The 22,897-nt window shown below is 40.7% G+C and overlaps 1 protein-coding gene across 1 annotated transcript in view; it reads right to left on the bottom strand.

The window, feature by feature from the left end:
- Positions 1 to 22,641, bottom strand: part of LOC145392970 (uncharacterized) — a 74,177-nt gene extending 51,536 nt beyond the window's left edge. Inside the window, exon 1 of the mRNA XM_080267264.1 lies at positions 22,557 to 22,641. The gene's annotated coding sequence lies outside the window, so the exon portion shown is untranslated. The remainder of the gene's footprint in view (positions 1 to 22,556) is intronic.
- Between the last annotated feature and the right edge of the window lie 256 nt (positions 22,642 to 22,897).

Raw genomic sequence — 22,897 nt, 5'->3', positions numbered from 1 at the left:
GAAAATTCTCAAAAGAGGGTGAAAAATCTCCACAACCAGTTACATGATGTCCCATCCTGAGAGAGAGAGAGAGAGAGAGAGAGAGAGAGAGAGAGAGAGAGAGAGAGAGTTTAGCAAGATAAACTATATGCACCTCACTCTTGGTGTCTAGCTGGAGTACTTTCACATGTTGACATAAACTGCATCTCACCAGTGGCATCCCACTCGAGTGATGCATTGCACTGACTCATAACATAGGTGAGATGTCCCATAGCATATAGAAGTGACCTGTCCTCGCGCTAGAGATGTGATGTATCCTATGTGTCAGCCATAAGAAACAATAAATGAAGGGGAATGACACAATGGAAAATAAACAGCAAAATGAAGCACCATGATAGGCATACTATAGTCGGTTTCACAAAGTCTGACGCAGTGATTTTGCCAGCTGAGGACAGGTGGATTTGGTAACACTGCGCGAAGCTCTCGGACGGTGATTGGTCAATTTCCTTCGTGTTTGAAGTTGCACCAGATCAACTTTGTATTCCAATCAAGGCCCTCATTTACTTGTAAGATACCAGATTATACAGATACAAATTAAAGCAATGATATCTCTAAGGATAAATGTCTATCTATCTATCAATTGCCAGATGCCACAATCCTGTAAGGGGTCGCCACTTGACTCTGAGTTATTTGTTTTACAGGGAGGGGCACTAACTCTCCACCAACCCACTTGCTGACACGTAGGGAGCACGTATGGTTTGGTTAAACGGTTACCACCCAGCGCTGTAAATGGTTTCTTGGCTTACAGGAAACCATTTAGCTTGCCACTCAATGTAAAGCCACCTGTAAAGGATAGAAAAGCAATAAGAAGTGACAGGAAAGATGGGAGAAATAGGAAGAGAGGAGGGCAGGCACAGAAAAAGAATGATAAAGGCTAAGGGAGAAGTAGGCAGCACTACATCAAGTGAGAGGATGATAATCGCCACCACCTACCACCAATAATTGCCTTTCAGATTTCAAGAGATAAACCTGAATGACACTGATAACAAAACTAAGTAAGGTCTCGACTGGACGCATACGGACAACAGTCAGCAACTGATTTCAATACATTTCGTTTGATTTTGTTCACACTGTACGTGGTTTTATTACAGCAGCATACCGGTAGTTCAACTATTATTTTCCCACAGGGTTTGCTTTTATCTTACATTCCTTTCTTCCACCATTAACAAAAATTCGGTTCATTCTACACTGCTGTAATCCATTACTTTCCCGGCTCCTCTCGATTGGGGGAACAGATAAAGTATGCATGAGGAGAGGGTGCATAGTGGCTAGGGATAGGGTGTCTGTCTGTCTGTTATGATACTTATGAAAATGTTCAGGAAAATCAAAAAACCAAACTTAGTAATGTAAGAAATAATTCTACTGAATCTGGCTATGAATACAAACAAATGCAGATTTTTAAAGTTACTGTTACCTATGAAGGTAAGGAAAATGTGTATGTCGGCTACACTGTATATACTGAGAATAGCACGTACTGGCCCCAGTGAGAGGTGTGTGTGTGTGTGTGTGTGTGTGTGTGTGTGTGTGTGTGTGTGTGTGTGTGTGCTTATGCAAATCATAATTATTAAAAGATAAGCTAAGCGTATCTAGGGTTAGGCTGTATATTAGTAGATGAGGTAATGAAGGGCATGGTGCAGACTGTGACTCTGTGTAGCAAAAAAAAAAAAAAAAAAAAAAAAAAAACATTCGAGCCTTAAAGGACCTCGGGACCACCTTGCTATGAATGTCTGAATTCCCGCCACAGTCGCTGACTGTGTCTGTATGCGTCCAGTTGCGACTTTACTTAGTTTTGTTATCAATGTTGTTCAGGTTTATCTCTTGAAATTTAAATGGCACATTTATCATTAAAGATATCATTGTTTTAATTTGTATCTATATAATCCGGTACCTTACAAATAAATGAGGGCCTTGGTTGAAATATACGGTACCTTACAAATAAATGAGGGCCTTGGTTGAAATATAAAGTCAATTTGGTGCAACTTCAAACACAATGGAAATTGACCAATCACTGACCGAGAACTTTGCGCAGTGTTACCAAATCCACCTGTCCTCATTTGGCAAAAATCAGTGCATCAGACTCCATGAAACGGACTACAGTATATCCCCACAGTACGCGAGTTCCGAGTATGCGATCCCCCTTGTATGCGACGACCAATTTTCTTTTTTTTTTAGTGTATTTTTTATTAGTATGCGAATAGAACTCCTTGTAAGCGACACGGGCAGCGAAGAGTGCCTCAAATCCAGGGTTACCCCGAGAATGCGACATTGCCCCCCCAGGAAGCGATAACAGGTAAAGGTCTATCTATCTATCTGTCTATCTATTGCCAGATGCCATAATCCCGTAAGGGGTGGCCATTTGACTTTGAGTTATTGGTTTTACGGGGAGGGGCACTAATCCTCCACCAACCCACTTGTTGACATGTAGGGAGCACATATGGGTTGGTTATATGGTTACCACCCAGAGTTGTAAATGGTTTCTTGGCTTACAGGAAACCATTTGGCTTGTCATTCAGTGTAAAGCCACCTGTAAAGGAAAGAAGAGCAATGAGAAATGACAGGAAAGATGGGAGATATAGGAAGAGAGGAGGGCAGGCTCAGAAAAAGAATGATAAAGGCTAAGGAAGAAGTAGGCAGCTCTACATCAAGTGAGTGGATGATGGTTGCCACCACCTACCACCAATGATTTACCTAGTAAAGCCATAATCTTGTAGGTTTACTTTATCTTAGGTAATATGTCTTAGATAGTTTCCCTGTATAGAACAATACTTAGGTCTGAAAGGCATCTCGGGGGTTGCCCATGAAGGGGGGTGCCGCCCATATGTATGTTTTCCCATAAGTTTACGTATTTACAGTACACAAATTCCTAGCACACGACATCCTCTGCTGCCCACATAGGCCCGTACTAAGGGGATGTACTGTATTTGCATACTGTCAGGTGAGGGGCCCAAAGATGAAGTTTCATATAATCCTTGCCAAATACAGGAGGGAAAACAGACTGAATAGGGAGGCTGCCAAAGATTGGGCAGCATGGAGAACCACCATTCAGTGACCAAGGCCAATGCATGCAAGCATGTTGAAGCCTTTATAAACGATATGATGATCTCAGGCTTTGCAGCCAGTCTGTTAAAAAATACATCCTCTAACTAGGAAGTATTACAGTGCAAAGTATTCCTTTACCATAAAAAGGATTAACCTATATTTCTTGCTGCTTTTCCCTACCTAAATACCTCCCTACCTATTTACCTTCCTACCTACCATACCTCCCTACCTACCTACTATAGTACTGTTCCTGCCAACCTAACTCCCAACTCAACTTCCTATCAACCCACCTGCCTACCTACCTACCTCTCTGCTTACTTAACTACCTTCCTCCTTACCAACTTCACTGTCAGCCTGTACCACCAAATGAGTTCATGACACAGGTGTGTATTTATTGTTTTTCATAATTTGTCAGAGCCTAGTGGACAGGGTTGGCAAAAAAAAAAAAAAAACTTTTTTTGAAAAAGCCCAACCCACCTGGGTTTTTTCAGGTTTTTTCACAAAATACCCCCAAAACCCCAGGCAAAAGTAGGTTTTTCAAAGTTTACCTTAAATTTAAATAATGCTTCTGCTATACATAATTATGAAAAGCCCAATAAAATCTTATTTTTCACAGTTATTTGAATGTGGGAAATAAACACAATTATGTTTTGACATGTTTGGCTGTTATCCTTGGGCTGCATGCTACACAGCAAAACATGCTTCACCATGAGAGGCTTGAGAGCACTGCACAACTCATGAGCTGGCAAAGATCAGTCTACACTACACAATAGTAGGAGAAGGAGTCACTTGCCTTGCTACTCTCCTTTCTTTGGTAATTACATACCTGCATTTCTCAATCTTGTAAATAATTATTATTGAAAATTCTGTTGCATACGTGATTTCACACATTATCTTAACAGTAATACTAGCTTTTGGTTACCAAATATCTAAGCCTATAAAATACATCTGTTTTAAACAAAGAAACGTTTATATTTCTATAGAATTATTGATATTTGGTAATGATATGAGACAACATATAGTATAAGTTAACTCCAGTAATGATTGCTGTTATATAACATACTTACCCCACTCCTTAACCTGCGGCGTCCCGTCGACGTGAATTAATGTCCACACGTTTTGTCACTGCCAACCCCGTTGAAGTTCATAAACGCGAATCAATTGCAAGGTCCCTAATTTGCACAATTTTCAATTTTCGCGAGTGATTTTTGATACGTATACACGGGACACCTTTCTCTACAAGATGCCAGGCAGGGACAATGCCTTACCCAGCATGACCTCCCCCCCCCCACTACACCATTGTCTCAGCAATTCACCTGTTACCAGTGACCTGGCCAGTAAAGCCATGTCATGCCACGGTACAAAATTCAGGGCCAGAGTGATTCCACAATCGATGACAATGTGGAGGACACTTTACATAGCATTAGAGGAAGAAACAGTCAGAAATGATGATCAGGTAATGTCGCCAAAAAAGGTCAGTTATGTTGATGTGTTTCATGAGTGAAACAATGCTTATATTGCCTATATTACTGTGTGAAAACCAATATTTTCTTGTATTACATATAAATTCGTACCAAATAAATAAATAAATACCGTTTATGAGTGGTGTGGAATGGTTACACTCCCATAGAACTCGTTTTCTTTGGAGCCAGCCTGATAGAAAACACAGTAAAGTGAGGAGGTACTGCTACCTGTTTCGAGTATTTTAAACCTCAGGTGAGCGATTTCTCTATGATTTTTCGATGTTTCTCACCAAAAGCGGAGGTCTGAGACAAAAAAAAAAAAAAATTCCAAAAATGGTCGGGATTGGGGGGAGTCAGTGGTGGAAAAGTGGGTGGGATAGGGGAGGTTAATAAAACTAAAAACCATATGTATCAAAAACAATTATACTCTTAATTTTACAACTTTCAAAATTAGAGACAGGTAGTACTGGCTGTAAAGTTTGTATTCACCAGATGAAAACCAAGGAAATTTACCTTGGCTTCTAGCTACATACTATTAGGATTTTTTAACCCAATCTTAAACACAGGTGTCATGTTTGCACTCATTTTGTAGAAAAGTATGACCAAGGTATTAGTAAGAATGAAAAAACTGAGTGCAAAATTTCTTGTTTAGTTCAGAGAACAGAAATATGCCTCGCACAGCTGGTTCAGGTCGAAAAAAACCAGTAAAGTGGGTAAAATAGTGTTTTTTTTCAAATGGGTTTTATTGAAAAAACCCAGGTGGGTAAAACTGGGTTACCCACACTGTTGCCAACCCTGCTAGTGGACTGTATCAAAATTGTGATGAGGACATAAATTGCTGCAATTCAAATACCCTTTCCAATAATACCAGTGTTATGCCTATACTATACACTTGTAAATAAAAACACTTTTGTTCACTCTGATGGCTGTCCTAAGTGTACTGATCCCTCAAAAAAGGGAATACCATCAGGTGAAGATGATTCATTTGATGACCCTATCATCAAAATAGGCGTACAATATTTGTTCAGAAAGTATTCGACCTTAGGCTAAAAAAAAAATAAATACTTAATCTGTTGCGTTAGGACACTAATCCCTCTCAAAGTGGCATATTCTGACTTGTCACACGTAGCCCAGCGTTCTTTCCACTGCCTGAAACATTTTTCAAAGTCCATTTTCGGTATCTCCTGCAGATGCTCTGTCACATTCGTCATGATCTCTTCTTGGATGAACATTGCTCAAGGCATGTTGGAATGTGCAAATTGCAATCCATACTTTCTGAATATTGTTATCACTGGAGATGAGACTTGGGTGTACAGGTATGACTCAGAAACCAAAGCACAGTCGTCCCAGTGAAAACCTGCACGGTCATCTTGGGGGAAAAAAAAAAAAAAAAGCACAAAAGATCCTCAGCTAGGTGAAATGCACTTGCATGCTGACAGCTTTTTTCGACTATCATGGTGTTGTGCATTACGAATATGCACCAGAAGGTCAGACTGACAACAAAAATCACTACCTCGGCATTATCTGTCATCATCATGACGCAATCTGGCAGAAGAGACCAGACCTTCGGAAAGCGGCAAGTTGGAAGCCGCACCATGCTAACGCCCCTGCCCGTTCTTCTCAACTGATTCAGGAGTTTTTGGCTATGCACAAATCCCACAAGTCCGGCAAACTCCCTACTCACTAGACATGGCTCTGTGTGACTTTTGGTTATTCCCCAGGCTCAAAACTCTGCTGAAGGATCTTAATTTGAGAAAAGAGAAGAGATCATGAGAAATGCGACGAAACATCTGCAGAAGATACTGAAAACTGACTCTGAAAAATGTTTCAGACTGAAGAATGAATGCTGGGCTACATGTGTCAAGTCAGAAGGGGTCTACTTTGAGGGGGATTAATGTCCTAGCTCAAAAGGTCAACTAATTACTTTTTTAGAGCCTAAGGTTGGATACTTTCTGAACAGACCTTGTATAATTACAGCTGCCAGAGCATACACTGCTGGATGCATGGACAGACAAACAGAAAACTGTCATCTGGCTCAAGCACACTAAGGCCCTCAGCTTAGTCTTCAAGAATCCCTTGGGTGCTATGTGCTGCATCACACTGACCCATGTTGAGGGTAAGGAAACCTACAGCACACGAGGAACAACATGTCTTAGAATCAACATGGTAACCATGGGTAAGGAAAAAGACCTGAGGGAGAGTTTCCCCCCCCCTCCCCTCCCTGGCCAGGGTCATGCCAAAGGGCGTATAAAAACGACACATAATTATGTTTTGCATCTGTCCAGGACTCTGAATCAGTCTAAAGGATATTAAGGTGTCCTGCAGACTGACTGTTGAAAGGGAACAAGACATGGGGTATGATGCATAAACTGTGACTCTGCTCAACAACCTGCAGGGCATTGAGAGAGACAGGGAGTTAGATGTGGAAAACCAATGACTAGTGCCTGTTTCCCTAGTAGACACAGTTAAGGGGAAATAACCCAGAGGGAAACCAAACCTTATGTGACAGTAGCAGAAATTTTGTCCTCAGAGTAAGGTGTAAGAAAAACCTGGGAAAAAAAAAATAAAAAATAAAAAGAACATATGACTATACAAAGGAAAATAACTTCTCAAACAGGTGAACAACAAAGAAAAGTGGCATATGGGAGCCGTGTCCCTAAGCACAAGCAGGCTGTCCTCAAAGAAACCATAACACACGAAAAAAAACTACATCTGGTTGAAAGAATGGTACTGCACATGTGAACTCTGAAGTGCCATGCAGGATATAGCAAAACACATTAAATGCATTCACAAGGAGGTCCTAAAAGTCAAAGTAAAATGGAAGAAAAAACACACAGGCAAACCATGGGCAAGTCCAGGGGTCTGTCTGTCGAGGGCCACAAACTAACTATGAGGACTTTTGATCTACTATTCACTCACTTGAATCTGACAGTAATTCAGTTGCAAATAATACAATGGCTCAACATCCTTTTCATAGCACTTTTAACATTAATCTTCTTGTTTTAATCAAAAACTTATCATTCAAGGTGGAGATATGGCAAAAGTGAATCATAGTACAATTTGGTTTATGTCTAAACTCAGTGAAAAGCAAATTTTGGTGTTAGGTCCATCTCTCCACCTGTTCCAACCCATCTTCCCATCCCCAGCACCCCAAGGCCAAGATTCACAAATGTACTTATGAGCAATGGGGTACATGCAATGGTTTTGGATATGCTGAAGATAAAATTTTGAAAATATTTTTAGTCTATATGCTTGAAGGCCACCAAAAATGTCCATTTTGGTGATATCATTTTTATTTATGAAACAAGGGAAGTCATATAACTTCCTAGCTACCAATTCTGGATGTCAAAGGAACTTGTAATCATCTTTTTTCATTTCCTGTAGGCATATTTTTCTGTTTTAAAGTTTGCTGAATTAAGAAGAAAGTCTATCTATCTATCTATCTATTGCCAGACGCCTCAATCCCGTTTGGGGTGGCCACAAACAAATCGCCTCCAAGTCGCCCTGTCCCCCGTCATTTCACTGCCCTGCTCCCAACTCACACCCCCCTCTCTCATATACCTCTCCACCCCATCCCTCCATCTCATCCTCGGCCTCCCCCTCCCTCTTCCCCCCTCCACCTCACTCATATACACTCTCTTCGTCAGTCTTTCACCCTCCATCCTCTCCACATGGCCAAACCACCTCAGTATGTTCCTCATAACGCTTCCTATCACATCCACATCCACACCACAACGCTCCTTTATATCCTCATTCGTCAGCCTGTCTCTCCACGTGACTCCACAGGCTCCTCTCAAATAACTCATTTCCACTGCTCTCACTCTTGACTTGTGTCCTTCCAACAATGTCCAAGCTTCACTTCCGTACGTTAGAGTTGGTATCACAATACTGTCATGTAGTAACTTTTTCACTTCCATGCTCACTTCCCTGTTTCTTATCACTGCTTTCAAGGAACCAGCAACCTTTCTTCCCTGCTGTACCCTTTCAAGCACTTCACCCTCCAAACCTCCATCCTTACTCATCACACTACCCAAATACTTAAACGTACTCACATTTTCCAATTCCTCACCATCCAACCTCGCTGTACATTCACTAACTTCACCTCTCTCAAAGACCATCACTTTACTCTTCCCTACATTCACCTTTAGGTTCCGTTTCTTACACACTCTCTCAAACTCATCCACCAAGCCTTGCAGCTCCCCTTCGTCTTCACTCAATAACACAGTATCATCTGCAAACAACAGTACAGGGAGTTTCCAAACACTATCCTCTCTCACCAGGGCCACTCCAACATCCACTACCCTACCTTGTACCTGCAAAGTATGTCATATCAAGAGGGGGTTGGAAAGCTTTCATGCAACCTATTCCATCGAAATTTAGATTTTTGTTCAAAGGAAGACCAAAGACATGGCAAGTTTCAACTCTCATCTTTCCTTATCCCTAAAAAAAAAAAAAAAAAAAAAAAAAAAAAAACCTATACTCTCTTCTTGCAATTTATGGTATTTCATTTTATGGAAAAATATATTATAAACTTTCCTTGTTACACAGAAGGAGAGACAAACAATTGAAGATAGGCAATGTGGTACTGATGTGGATGTGAATGACTGAATACAGCAGTAGGAGAAGGACTCATTTCCTTTGTTGCTACAACTTTCTTTGGTACCGGTAATTTTACACTTACATTTCTCATTCTTCTTACATGTGACAAATCACTTCCATTAGTGAATGTATCACTACATCTTAACAGTAATAATAGCCTTAGGGGAACAAATCTCTGTCTATCAAATAGACCTATATTAAAAAAGTAGCAATGTTTATAATAAATTTTTTTAGATTATTGAAGTTTGGTAATACCGTAATATGAGACAACCTAACCCGGCATCGGCTTGTGTGTGTTAAGTTTCTGTGATACTGGCTCATATTACAGTGAATTTATGTGATTAAATACATTATGTTGAAAAAAAAAAAAAGTAAAGTGGGTAAAATATACAGTATATATATATATATATTTTTTAAGTGGGTTTATGGAAAAAAAACCCAGGTGGGAAAAAACCAGTCACCCACTTTGGTGCCAACCCTGATTAAGGCATTTGGCAACAGACGGATAGACTAATGTCATTCTCTCTTAGACTAATGTCATTCTCTCTATATCAAGTGCTTTGATCAGAGATGACACAGTGGATGTCATGCCACTAGCATTGCAGGAGACTGAGATTCCACCATTCTAATCATCTAATGAGTTAGAATTTTTTTTCTTTCAGGTCAGACATGATGGAGTAGGCAAGTGACCTTCCCACCTGAATGTGAGGCTCTATTTTTAAAATGCACTTGAACAAAAGGATTTCTAATGTTTATTGTATCTATTTTCCTGTTTCAATGGCTGTCTACAGTCACTCCCTCCTTCATGAGCTGGGTCAAGTGCATGCCACCTAAATGCAAATTCAATCTTTAAGAACTGCTGCCACAAGTTTTGTGTACTGTAGCTACTGCACTCTAAACAGTACTTCAACTGAGGTTGCTTTAACCCAAGTGATGCCATTGTTAGCATCTCCTCCCACCTTGAAAGAAGGTCCATCACTCTCTGAGTTCACAGCTTCAGGCACTTGTATCTTGCTAAAACATGAGTGACAATTATGAGCTCCAACATTACCTCATACGAAGTCTGTCTGACTGGTTGTAATATACAGTACGGTACCTTACGTGAATAAGATTTTCAGCCTTGTACCATAAAGATCCTGGAAGGAACAGAATTACTTAAATTTTATGACATAATAAACTGTCATTTCTAATCCTCACTCTAAGCTTGGGCCCAAAGCCGAAGGAAATGCAGCTACCATGAGCAAAGTTTCATGCAGTTCTCGCTCATTTACCATTTTGTCAGCACCCAAGGAAGGCTCAATCCTTAGAAAAACTTATTCTTGATCCTGAAACAAATGCAAAGTCAAAAGCAGACAAAGGAGAAGAAGGCAGGATGGAAAGCATATGAAAGGGCATTTCAAACATGTTTTATGATACATTACATAGTACTATACGAGGTACTTAGTTGCCTACAGGGTTAGGCACCATGATGACTGAAATCGAGTTATACCCACCATAGCTGCCCCATGCCCTTCCACTATCCCAGGAAGTTGAGAGGTACCCAGAATGTAGCCTGCAATAGGGTTGAAAAGCTAAAACAGCTAACACACCTTCTTTGCCTTACAGTATGGCAGTGTGGTGTGTGTGAGTCCTGGTTGCACACCGGTCTAAGCATCAATGCACATTTCCATGGGGCAGGCCATCATGCGCTACCTAGTGTACCGTGTGGGTCAATGACAGCCAATCACTCTGTTCCCAACATGGTGAGTGCCATCTCAGACCACCTGTCCTGTGGAACCTTGCCCTGCAGCTAGTGCTCGCCTCCCACTTTTATGTGTGTGTTTTTAATGTAATATCTGTAGCCATGTCTGATACCAGTGGTGACAGTGATATACCAGGACCCTCTATGGACAGGAGAAAAAGCCCCCATCCCAAGATTGGGCAGCAAAATGCTGCTAAAAAAACAATGCAACCTTGGTATCACAGGGTATGGTATGATACAGTACTGCCTAGTTTGAGGAACAATGTAATTCTGTTATCTTTTTATCTCCCTATCTCAACATTACCTTAGTCACTATACAGTAAACTCTCGATATAATGAATCCTGTCATTGCGAAATTCGGATATAACGAACGGCCAAATCGTTAGCTTCCCTCGGATTCTGCGAACAAAGGTCGCAAAATGAGGGTGAAGTTCGGGAATCAGCCCATGGTGACAACAGAATCCCTTCCTGGCACAGTGAGTGTACTTGAACAGCATCTCTTCCTGGCACACTAAATGTACTGTAACAGTACTACATTATACTGTGTTCTTATTATAGGTATTGTACAGTAATACCTCAATATACGATACCCCTAGATGTGATACCCTGGCTTAACAATGGGGTAGAAATACCACCATACCCGGTACCCCGCTTAACGATGGCCAAACCCTGGTTTAACAATGAGTTTTGATTTTTTTAAAATCAATTTTGAGTCTTCTTTCCTTCCATCTTCTTCTGTCTTTCTTTCCTTCAGTCTTTCCTCGTCTTTCTGCCTGTGGGTGACTTTACACTCACTCTTCTGTCTTTCTTTCCTATTCCTTCTGCCTATGGATGACTCTACACTGAGTGACAAGCCAAATGGTTTCCTGTAGACCAGGAAACCATTTACTACACTGAGTGGTAACCACATAACCAAATTTTGGCGCCTGGTGGTTTAGTGGGTAATTACTGTATTGTGCTTCAATCAGATTGAGCCGGTGAAGGCTTATATCCAAGGAGTGGTTGGGGTTTATTGCTCACATAATGCCACTCAGGGATGAATGAGGTTGGTCACTCATCTTAAATGTCAGGACCAACTGCCTAGCCCTGGGCTCCTACGCTCCTCATGGGGCAATGTAGGATTGGATGATGGATGGATGGATGGTTATTTTAGTCTAAAATTGTGTATTTAGTTTGATTTATAAACTGTTTTTAGACTCAGATTAATGTGTTTTAGCCACAGGTGCGGTGAACACTGTCATTTTCGGGTATAGTTTACTAAGCTTGATTTTATCCAGACTTATATTTGATGATTTTCAGATTTTATTTGTTGCTTTTAGTTAGTTATTCATAGGTGTTAGGCTTGGGTTAGCTTCCCTGACAGCTACTTTTAGATTGGCTTTAAACCTGTTTTTGGCCTCATTTGGATGGGTTTTGGGCTTGGTGTGGGGAGAAACCCAAGGCTAGTAAACGCTCCACATTGCTTTACATGTTAAAAGTACCCTGATTTTTGATACCCCGCCTAACGATGGGGTTTTACCTAACCAATTAAATCATTAAACCGAGGTATGCCTGTATTTATATGCACCACTTCATACAGTATTGTAATTACATGTACAATTTCATAAACCATTGAATTCTCCACGTAAAACTTCATAGAGTTAATTTTGGCTATGTTTGAGCACGTAGGACCGAACTACTCCACGGAAATAGCGACCCTGGGTCGGTAATCCCTCGGTTAATAACGACCATCGGATAGTGAACTTTCACATATAGCGACCCACCCCTCCCCCCAATTAGTTCGTTATATCGAGGGTTTACTGTTTATGCATCTTAACATTTTTATCCTGAAAATACCTGGTATGGTTACCTGGTGTTTCAGGTCACTGACATCATCACTGCACTATCTTCCTATCTTTAATCTCAGTCTTAGTACCAGTATCTTATTATCATTATTATAATAAAATTCAGTACGGTATCATACTTTCTTTAAGTTTATTATGCTTGTCAACGAGTATTTTGGTGTTACCAATATAATGATTTTGCTGGTCTGAAATTGCAGAGATATAACAGAGGAATTAGTTGGAGAAGAACAGGAAGGTTTTAGGAAGGGAAGAGGTTGTGTAGATCAGATATTCATTCTTAGATCCTTAGTGGAAAAGTTTCTAGAGAAGGGAAAGAAGTTGTATGCAGCCTTCATGGATTTGGAGAAAGCATACGACAGGGTGGATAGACAAGGATTGTGGAAAGAATTAAGAGTATATGGAGTAGATGGGAAGTTGCTGAACGCTGTAAAGTGTATATATGAGAGAGCTAAGGCTGCAGTACGTGTGGATAGTGAACTGAGTGAATTTTTCTATTTGAAGGTTGGGTTGAAACAGGGATGTGTCATGTCTCCATGGCTGTTCAATCTGCATATGGATGGGGTTATAAAATAGATACAAGGTAGGGCAGTGGATGTTGAGTGGCCTTAATGAGAGAGGGCAGTGTTTGGAAACTCCCTGTACTCTTGTTTGCAGATGATACTGTGTTGTTAAGTGAAGGGAGCTCCTAGGCTTGGTGGATGAGTTTGGGAGAGTGTGTATGAAACGGAATCTAAAGGTGAATGTAGGGAAAAGTAAAGTTATGGTCTTCGAGAGAAGTGAAGTCTGTGAATGTACGGTGAGGTTGGATGAGGAGGAAATGGACAATGTAAGTAAGTTCAAGTACTTGGGTAGTGTGACGAGTACGTATGGAAGTTTGGAGGGTGAAGTGCTTGAAAGGGTACAACATGGAAGAAAGGTTGCTGGTTCCTTGAAAGCAGTGATAAGAAACAGGGAAGTGAGCATGGAAGTGACAAAGTTACTACATGACAGTATTGTGATACCAGCTCTGATATATGGAAGCAAAGCTTGGACCTTGTTGGAGGGACACAAGTCAAGAGTGACAGCAGTGGAAATGAGTTATTTGAGAGTGACAGCAGTGGAAATGAGTTACTGTATTTGAGAGGAGCATGTGGAGTCACATGGAGAGACAGATTGACAAATGAGGATGTGAAGGAGCATTGTGGTGTGAATGTGGATGTGACAGGAAGGGTTAGGAGAAACACAATGAGGTGGTTTGGCCATGTGGAGAGGATGAAGTGAGTACTGACAAGAAGAGTGTATGTGAGTGAGGTGGAGAGGGAGAGGGGGAGGCCAAGGATGAGATGGAGGGATGGAATGGAGAGGTATATGAGGGAGGGGGGTGTTAGCTGGGAGCACGACAGTGAAATGGAGGGGGACAGAGCAACGCAGAGGTGATTTGTTTGTGGCCACCCCATATGGATTTAAGGCATCTGGCGATAGATAGAAATTGCACCATTTATTATTTTTTTTACAAATCAATGGTGGGCCTCTTAAAGAAAACTTTCACATATCTGGACCCTGAAATGTTCCTGCCACTGTATAAGGCACTAATCAGGCCACGACTTGAGTACACCATCCAGGCCTGGTCTCCAAATACCAGGAAAGATATACTGAAATTGAAACATGTGCAATTTCGAGCCACAAAATTAGTTCCAGAACTGACTGAGCCTCCATATAAACACAGGCTGACTTGCATTGGTATCACATCACTAGAACAGTGCAGGATGAGAGGGGATATGATTGAAACCTACAACATATTACAAGATTTTGACAAGGTCAAGGATGGTTGTTTCCTACAGCTAGCACCAAGGGATACCCACCTAGAAACACAGGGACAGAGTCTAAAACTAGCAAAGCCCTGACACAGAACAACCCAAAGGAATAACTTTAGTGGACAGAAAAGCCTATCTGAGTCTGTAATTAGTAGCCCCAGTATTAACGTGTTTAAGAATAAATACTACCAGCATGAGACTGAGTTATTGAGAAGAGGAACCCTTTATGAGCTTTGACTCCCTTGTCTCTTTTACTATCACTAAGGTAAGCAATTGTATTATCATCCATTTCTGATGTCAAATCTCTAGAGATTGGTCATGCATATTATGGTACAGTAGTATCTCATACTCAATACATAGGTCAAACAATGAAAATCAGTGTGATATTTTAACTATTTTTGGTCAAGTTAATATTTAACATAGCTGGGTCTTTTGGGTGTGGGCAATCAGACAAGTTAGCTGCCTACTGCGACTGCAACACAATGGCGAGGTGTTCAGGAAGTTAGCCAAAGAAACCTTGATGGACTCTGAAAGAACAATAATGGCCCCCAGTCCCGTGCAGCCCTTAAATGGGCAGGGGGTGCTAAGAATCTCAGGGTTGCCTCAATTACAATCTAATTCCTTTGTTAATGCAAAAAATACAATTAAAATTGGTAACTGGAATGTGAGAACGCTAAATCATGTCGGTAAAATCGATGAGTTAGTGAAGGTTTTTCAAAATTACGGACTTGATATTCGTGCTCTGACAGAAACTAGATTAACTGGAGTCGATAAGTTGGATTTGGAGGATGGTATACGTTTATTGATATCTGGCCGACAGGACGGAATGCATTATCAGGGAGTAGGATTGTTGCTGGGTTGTAAGGCAAATAAGGCTTTATGTGAGCGGGATCCTATAGATGAGCGATTGTTATACGCACGGTTTAAATCAAATCATGGCAACATCAGTCTGTTTGTGTGTTATGCACCTACTAATGATGCACTCGATGAAAGGAAAGACACATTTTATGAAAAGTTGCAAGAAGGAGTAGGAAGGGTACCTAGACATGATGTTTTGATCTGCGTTGGAGACTTTAATGCAGTAATGGGCTGTTCAAATGAGGGATTTGAGGCATGTATGGGTAAGATGGGAGTTGGTAGTAGGATGAGTGAAAACGGAGTGAGGTTTGGAAGCTTCTGTCTAGCAAATGACTTAGTCATCGGGGGCACACTCTTTCAGCATTGCAATATACACAAGACAACTTCGGTGTCGCCGTGTGGAAAATATAAAAATCAGATTGATCACATTGCTATCAGTAGGAGGCATAGAAGTTCTCTGCTAGATGTTCATGTTAAACGGGGAGCGGATATTGGTAGTGACCATCAACTCAGCATTGCAAAAATAAGGTTTAAACTTAAAAATCAGAAGAAGGAAAAATCTGGTGTTGGTAGATACGATATTGTTAAGCTTAGAAGGGAAGGAGAAGAAAAGGAGGAATTCAGATTAGAATGCAGAAATAGGTTTTTGGTGTTGGAAACGTTGGAAGAGGGGGAGAGAAGTGTAGCTGAGATGTGGGAGGATGTGAACAAAGTTTTGCATGAGACTGCTGAATGTACGATTGGAAGGAGACATAGATTCAGGAGAAAGAAATGGATATTAGAGGAAACGTGGGATATCATAAAAAAAGAGAGGTGAGGCTAAATTGAGGAGTGAGATGCAATGTGTTGATGAACGAGAGATTGAATTAGCAAGAGCTGCGTACTGGAGTTTGAATTCAGAAGTAAGAAGGTTAGCTAGGAGAGATAAAAGATGTGTGGATGAAAAGGTTGCAGAGACTGAAATCTTAATAAACAAAAATGATGGACAGAGTCAAAGAATAGCATATGAATCGATTAGAGAACTGAGTGGTAATGCAGGTAAACGCAAGGAAATACCAGTTAGAGACAGGGAAGGAAATTTATTGACCAAAGATGGAGATATTAAAAATAGATGGAAAGAGCATTTTGAGACAGTTCTTAATAGACCAATACCACCAGAAGAGGATATACCGTCTGCTCAGGAAGATTTAAATATAGAAACAGGAGAGTTGAGGCTTGCAGAAGTGGAGAAAGCAGTAAAACAGTTAAAGAATAATAAGGCACCAGGGGAGGATGGTTTATTTCCGGAAATGTTTAAAGTGGAGGGGGATAGATTAATAGTTATCTTGACCAAGCTATTCAATAAGATATGGGTGACGGGGTTACTACCATCAGTTTGGAAGAATGGTGTAATTGTTAAAGTTCTGAAGAAGGGAGACCTGAGTGAATGTGGTAATTGGAGGGGAATCTCTTTGTCACTGATAGCTTTGAAAGTTTTCAGTAGAGTGTTGTTAAATAGGTTGGAGCCGGTGGTTGAGGGTATTCTGAGGGATGAACAGGCTGGTTTTAGAAAGGGACGTGGTTGCAATGATCAGATCTTTATAGTTAGGCATTTGATGCAGCAAGTTAATGAAATGAGAGTACCGTTAAGTCTTTGTTTTGCTGATTTTGAAAAGGCTTTTGATAGTGTTTCGAGAGAGACTATGGGGAAGATCATGTGACATTATGGAATACCAGAGGAGTTTGTGAGGGTCATTATGAACATGCATGAGGACACATTTTGTAAAGTGATGGTTGATGGTTGTCTGAGTGATTCGTTTGAAGTCAAGTCCGGAGTAATTCAAGGTGGTGTTCTATCGCCTTTACTATTTATATTGGTCATTGATTACATTATGAAACGCGTTGGAACAGAAACCAGTGCAGGTATACTTTGGGGAGAGAACATGAAACTTTTGGATTTAGATTATGCAGATGATATAGTTTTGATTTGTGATGGGCCAGAAGAGATGCAGAGTGTTGGACTGTTTGGTGAGTGAAGGTCGCAAGGTGGGCTTGGTTATTAATTGTGGAAAAACTGAAATAATCAATATGAATATGGAAAATGCGCAGGAATGTGTAATTGGAGGTATGGTTGTAAAGCAAGTTGATAGGTTTAAATATTTAGGTACTTATTTAGCCAAGGACGGTTCTTTGAACTTTGAATTTGAGGAAAGGTTAAAGAAGGCTAATCAGGCAATGGGAATGCTTAATAATATTTGGAATAATAACAATTTTTCTGTGCATACAAAAATCAAACTTTATAAGGTAATGGTTAGGAGTATCTTAATTTATGGACACGAGTCTTGGTACAGCACAGTGACTATGGAAAATAAATTCTTGGTGTTTGAAAACAAAGCACTTAGAAGAATATTAGGGGTTAAGTGGTGGGAAAGGATACCAAATAGTAGAATTAGAGAAATAACGGGAGTGCAGCCAGTCGATGAATATGTTAGGTTCTCACGATGGAAGTGGCTAGGACATGTGTATAGGAGACAGGGAATAGTACGAGGTACACCAGGGTGGGTGGCACTTGGTAGGAGAGGTAGAGGAAGGCCGAGGGAGACGTGGGTGAGGACAATGAGATGGGAAGCTGGAGATGAGTGTTGGGGAGATCTTGAGGAGTTAGCACAAGATAGGATGTGGTGGTGTGAGTTCATCGAGGCCCTATGCATCCCCGAGGGTGCCACAGGAAACGATTGATAATATTTTACGTGTGGGTGGTATCCTGGGATGTGTATCTGAAAGTAGAGAAAAATGCATTCATTGTTTCATCTTCCGAAATGCCTACGAGGTACAGTGCGAGTATGAAGATTTCAATACGACAGCATTAAAATAAAAATTTTTCCTTCACTGCACCCATCTTATTTTTTCATCTTTTTTTCATTAACGATTTTTAATGAGTTTCAATCAATTGAGACAATTTTGTTGCAAATGCTACTTACCTCTGCTGGTGTGTGATGTAGGATAAGGAATAAAATCAACAAAATCGATCGAAATGCCACTTGAAGTCAGATATGGAATAAAATTCAACTTGATTGAAATGCTGTTGATATGTTAAAAACCTCCAAATTGAAACTAACCTATCATGACCATATTAAACCTAAACTTGTCCTAACTGGGGGAGCTCTGCTCTCTCAAACCCTCAGCTACCATTAACCAGGCCAAAGCTAACCTAACTTTGAAAGCTGCTCAAGCCTTGAAAAGCAGCTTACCTTAATGAAAAAGGTGTAGTTTAGGCCTCTCCAGCTGCCTCAGCACCGCTAGGGATGAAAGCTATTGCAGGGTGAAGGTCACGCATCACGATCAGAGAAATAGCTTAAGGGACGATATTGAAACCTTCATAAAGACACATTTGTGACAGAACTGCCACAGTCCCTACTTTAGGGATACGATGACACAAGGCGCAATGAAAGAAGCGATGGATGTGGAAGCTATCTATCTATCTATCTATAGCCCGACGCCCTAATCCCGCAAAAGGGTGGCCGCAGACAAAACGCCTCCAAGTCACTCTGTCACCCACCATTCGACTACCCTCCCCCCAACTCACCCCCCCCTCCCTCATATACCTCTCAACTCCATCCCTCCACTTCATCCTCGGTCTACCCCTCCCTCTCCCTCCCTCCACCTCACCTACATACACCCTCTTAGTCAGTTTTTCATTCTCCATTCTCTCCACATGTCCAAAGCACCTCAGTGTATATCTTCTAATCTTTTCAACCACATCCACATCTACCCCACAACGTTCCTTCACTTCTTCATTCGTCAACCTGTCCCTCCACGTCACTCCACATGCTCCTCTCAAGTAACTCATTTCCACTGCTCTCACTCTTGACTTGTTCCCCTCTTGCAAGGTCCACGCCTCGCTTCCATACGTCAGGGTAGGGATCACAATACCATCATGCAGTGACTTTTTAACTTCCATACTCACCTCCCTATTTCTCATCACTGCTTTCAGTGTACCAACAACCTTTCTTCCCTGCTGTACCCTTTCACGTACTTCATCCCCCAAAGTTCCATCCTTACTCATCACACTACACACTACCCAAGTACTTGAATGCACTCACATTCTCCATATCCTCACCATCCAGCCTCACTGCACACTCTGTGACTTCATTCCTCTCAAACAGCATAACTTTACTTTTGTTTACATTAACTTTCAGCTTCCTCCTCCTACACACTGTCCCAAATTCATTCACCAAACCTTGCAACTCCCATTCATCTTCACTCAACAATACTGTATCATCAGCAAACAGCAACATCGGAAGCTTCCAAATCTCACCCTCATTCATTAGGGCCACCCCCACATCCACTGCCCTACCTTGCACCTCCTTTACAACCCCATCCATATATATATTAAACAGCCATGGAGACATCACACACCCCTGTTTCAGTCCCACATTGAGATCAAAGAACTCACTCAGCTCACCATCCACTCGCACCGTAGCCCTAGCTCCCTCGTACATACTCTTCACAGCACTCAACAATTTCCCCTCCACTCCATATATTCTTAATACCTTCCACATACCTTGCCTATCTGTTCTGTCATAAGCTTTCTCCAAGTCTATGAAGGCAGCATACACTTTCCTTCCCACTGAAGTACAGTCAGGGAAAGTTCCGCGTTACCCACCTCTCGAAGCACTGGTGTGAGACAGGTGAATGAAAAGCGGCAGCCAGACTTCGTGTGTCTGGTAACTGTGAGTGTGAAGGAGGGGGAGGCGGGGGATTGGGGGCAGAGGAGGGTTTGGTGATTGGTTGGGAATCACGTGTAAGTCTGCACTGTATGCCTTGGACGGTGTGTTTGAGTTAATTTAGTAATGATAATTAACAATATGACCCTAACACTTTATTTTAAAAATTATGTAGATGTCTTTACATTGAGTGACAAGCCAAATGGTTTCCTGTAAGCCAAGAAACCATTTACAATGCTGGGTGGTAACCATATAACCAAACCATACGTGCTCCCTACGTGTCAATAAGTGGGTTGGTGGAGGGTTGGTGCCCCTCCCTGTAAAACAACTAACTCAGTGTCAAATGGCCACCCTTTGTGGGATTATGGTGTCTGGCAACAGATAGATAGATAGAGACAGATGTAGATGTCTGTAGAGTCAGTGTTGTCAGGAAAGTTATGGAAGTCTGCTGGGTTAGGACAGAGGTTTGAATGCATTCATTCCCTCTCGACTTTAACATGAGACGTTTCTTCATGAGATATTCGTAACGATGTAACATACATTTATATTTTGTGTTGACTCGAATGTAAATTGCTATTAATTTATTTTTTAATTATGTGTTCTCTGTCATCCCAGTAAAAACATCCGCCTGCAAACATTCTCAGTGTTATTTTGGAAATTATTCATCTCCAACTTAGAGTCTAGGGTAGTGGGTAATAACAATAAAAATAATAATAATAAATCTATATGAGCAATTAACCAACTTCGTTTTCCTTTAGACAGAATGAAACGTGAAGTCATAATTATAAGATCAGCCTCTGAATCGAACATTACAAAATGTAGGCAAAGAAACATACCTTTAACAGTAAACATGTATTATATATGCAGTACTGTAGACACACTCAGAGAACAGTGTAATACCATACAAACAACATACCGCTTTTTCACTTTGAGAATACGTCGGACGCATCATCATTGGCTATTGATACTGTGACGTGAGCAGCGCTCCAAAACCTCCCGCCCCCGGTCACCCTCCCTCCCACTCACAGTTGCCGGACATGTAGGGTCTGGCTGCTGCTTCGTGACTATACGTCGACCACTGATGCTCCGAACAGTGGGTAATGCGGACCTTTCCTTGACTGTACATACCTTTGGCTCAATAGGAGTGTTCGCGCGACTGGAGAAATGCCAGATATCACCGGTATTTTAATTTTTTGGATGAAAAAAAAATCACGTCAGGCAATGATTGAATGGCCTTTTTCATGAATCTTATATATTGTAAAAATATGTAAATATTCTATTTCTTCTCTATAAAACAGTGCCTTGTCAATGTAGCATGAAAAAATATATTAATATAAAAAATATTTCATTGCGGTTGCAGCCTGGTTTATGCATGCATAGAAATATATATATATATATATATATATATATATCTTTAACCAACAATTATAGTTGATTATAATTCACACTAACACATTAAACTCCCTGTGAGTAAGAATAAAACTTAATTCGCTTCAAGAATGCATGTCGATATTTAGTTGCTGCCTCCGGTACAAGTTTTCCAAGCAAACCAAAACACCCGTGCTTTCACTTGTACTGTGATCTGCTCCATCAGCTGGCTTCCTTCGTAAGTCTGGCAGCGCTAGGCTTCGATACGCCGTAACATTTTAGAGTCTAATAAATATTAAACTATTGATAGACCATATTAGCCATTTTTTGTACAAGTCAGATTATATACGGATGTCATTATTCAAACGCCTTTTTCGCTTCTTACAGTCCAAAAACAGTCTTATTGACAGATACTGTCCTAACCTTCTTAGGGAAGAATATATAAATATACGAATTTTTAGGTGATATTTTGGGTGAAATAGAACAAGTAAGAGTAATTTACATTTTTTAAAAGGTATTTGTTTAACCAATATCGTAAATATCGATCAGAAAAAGAACACTGAAGTTTAACTAAGACCCCCTTAGCCCGTCAAAATGAAAATGAGACGTAGTTTCTGGTGGTGTCTGGCAGATTTTCCATTCAGCGCGAATGCTCCTATTGGAAAAAATGAATAAATTAATTAGCAGTTACCAAGATATGACATTTTTAAGTCACAAAACTTTGAATGCATATTTCTTTCATTTATTTTGTTGCGTTGTATGCAACAAGGAACCTCATATACCATAGTATGTCAGTGAACTAAGAATCAGTGATTTCCTGCCGATAGGCGGTTACTATGATTCCTGTGGATGTTTATGAATGAGATGGTGTCACGATTCCTGAAGTTTGAATCGTTAGTGAATGAAAGTGTGGCTCATTTAACTGGGCAAATTACGGATTGGTTTCTCCCTCTATCAGGCCTTTTTCTTGTTCGACCCAAACTCAACCCATCCTTAAGCAAAGTGGAAAATGAAGCTTGGTTATGATGAAAAAATTTTTAAACTGGTGCACCTACTGGAAAATAAGTCAGAGTCCTATTGATATGTACAAAAACATTGACGTGTACCTTGTACCTTATACAACGCACTGTCCGATAGGAGTTTATGAAAGTTTTCTAGTTTATGCCCAGATCAGCTGATTAGGTAAAACTGTAAACACAAGACTTCCTTCTAAAATTGCCGACCATACTACCGCCCTCATAAAACCCCCTCTACTACACCGCATTAGCTCAGTTGGGCAATAAGTGAACTAAAAAGTGCTATTATACAAGTTTATGATGACATAGTCAAGAATAGACACTTAAAAACGTTTATTTCTGTCGTCGAATGGTAGCGAATTCAAAATAAAGACACTATAATCAGTCTGGTGCAGAGAATAGCATCAGTCTGGAATCGCAAACTTATAGTA

This window comes from Coenobita brevimanus, chromosome 23 (assembly GCF_032717465.1).
Source record: "Coenobita brevimanus isolate Jiangsu-jjx chromosome 23, ASM3271746v2, whole genome shotgun sequence".
In the NCBI taxonomy this organism is placed as follows: domain Eukaryota; kingdom Metazoa; phylum Arthropoda; class Malacostraca; order Decapoda; family Coenobitidae; genus Coenobita; species Coenobita brevimanus.
Note: the sequence above shows the minus strand (reverse complement) of the source record. Positions and strands in the feature narration are given on the sequence as shown.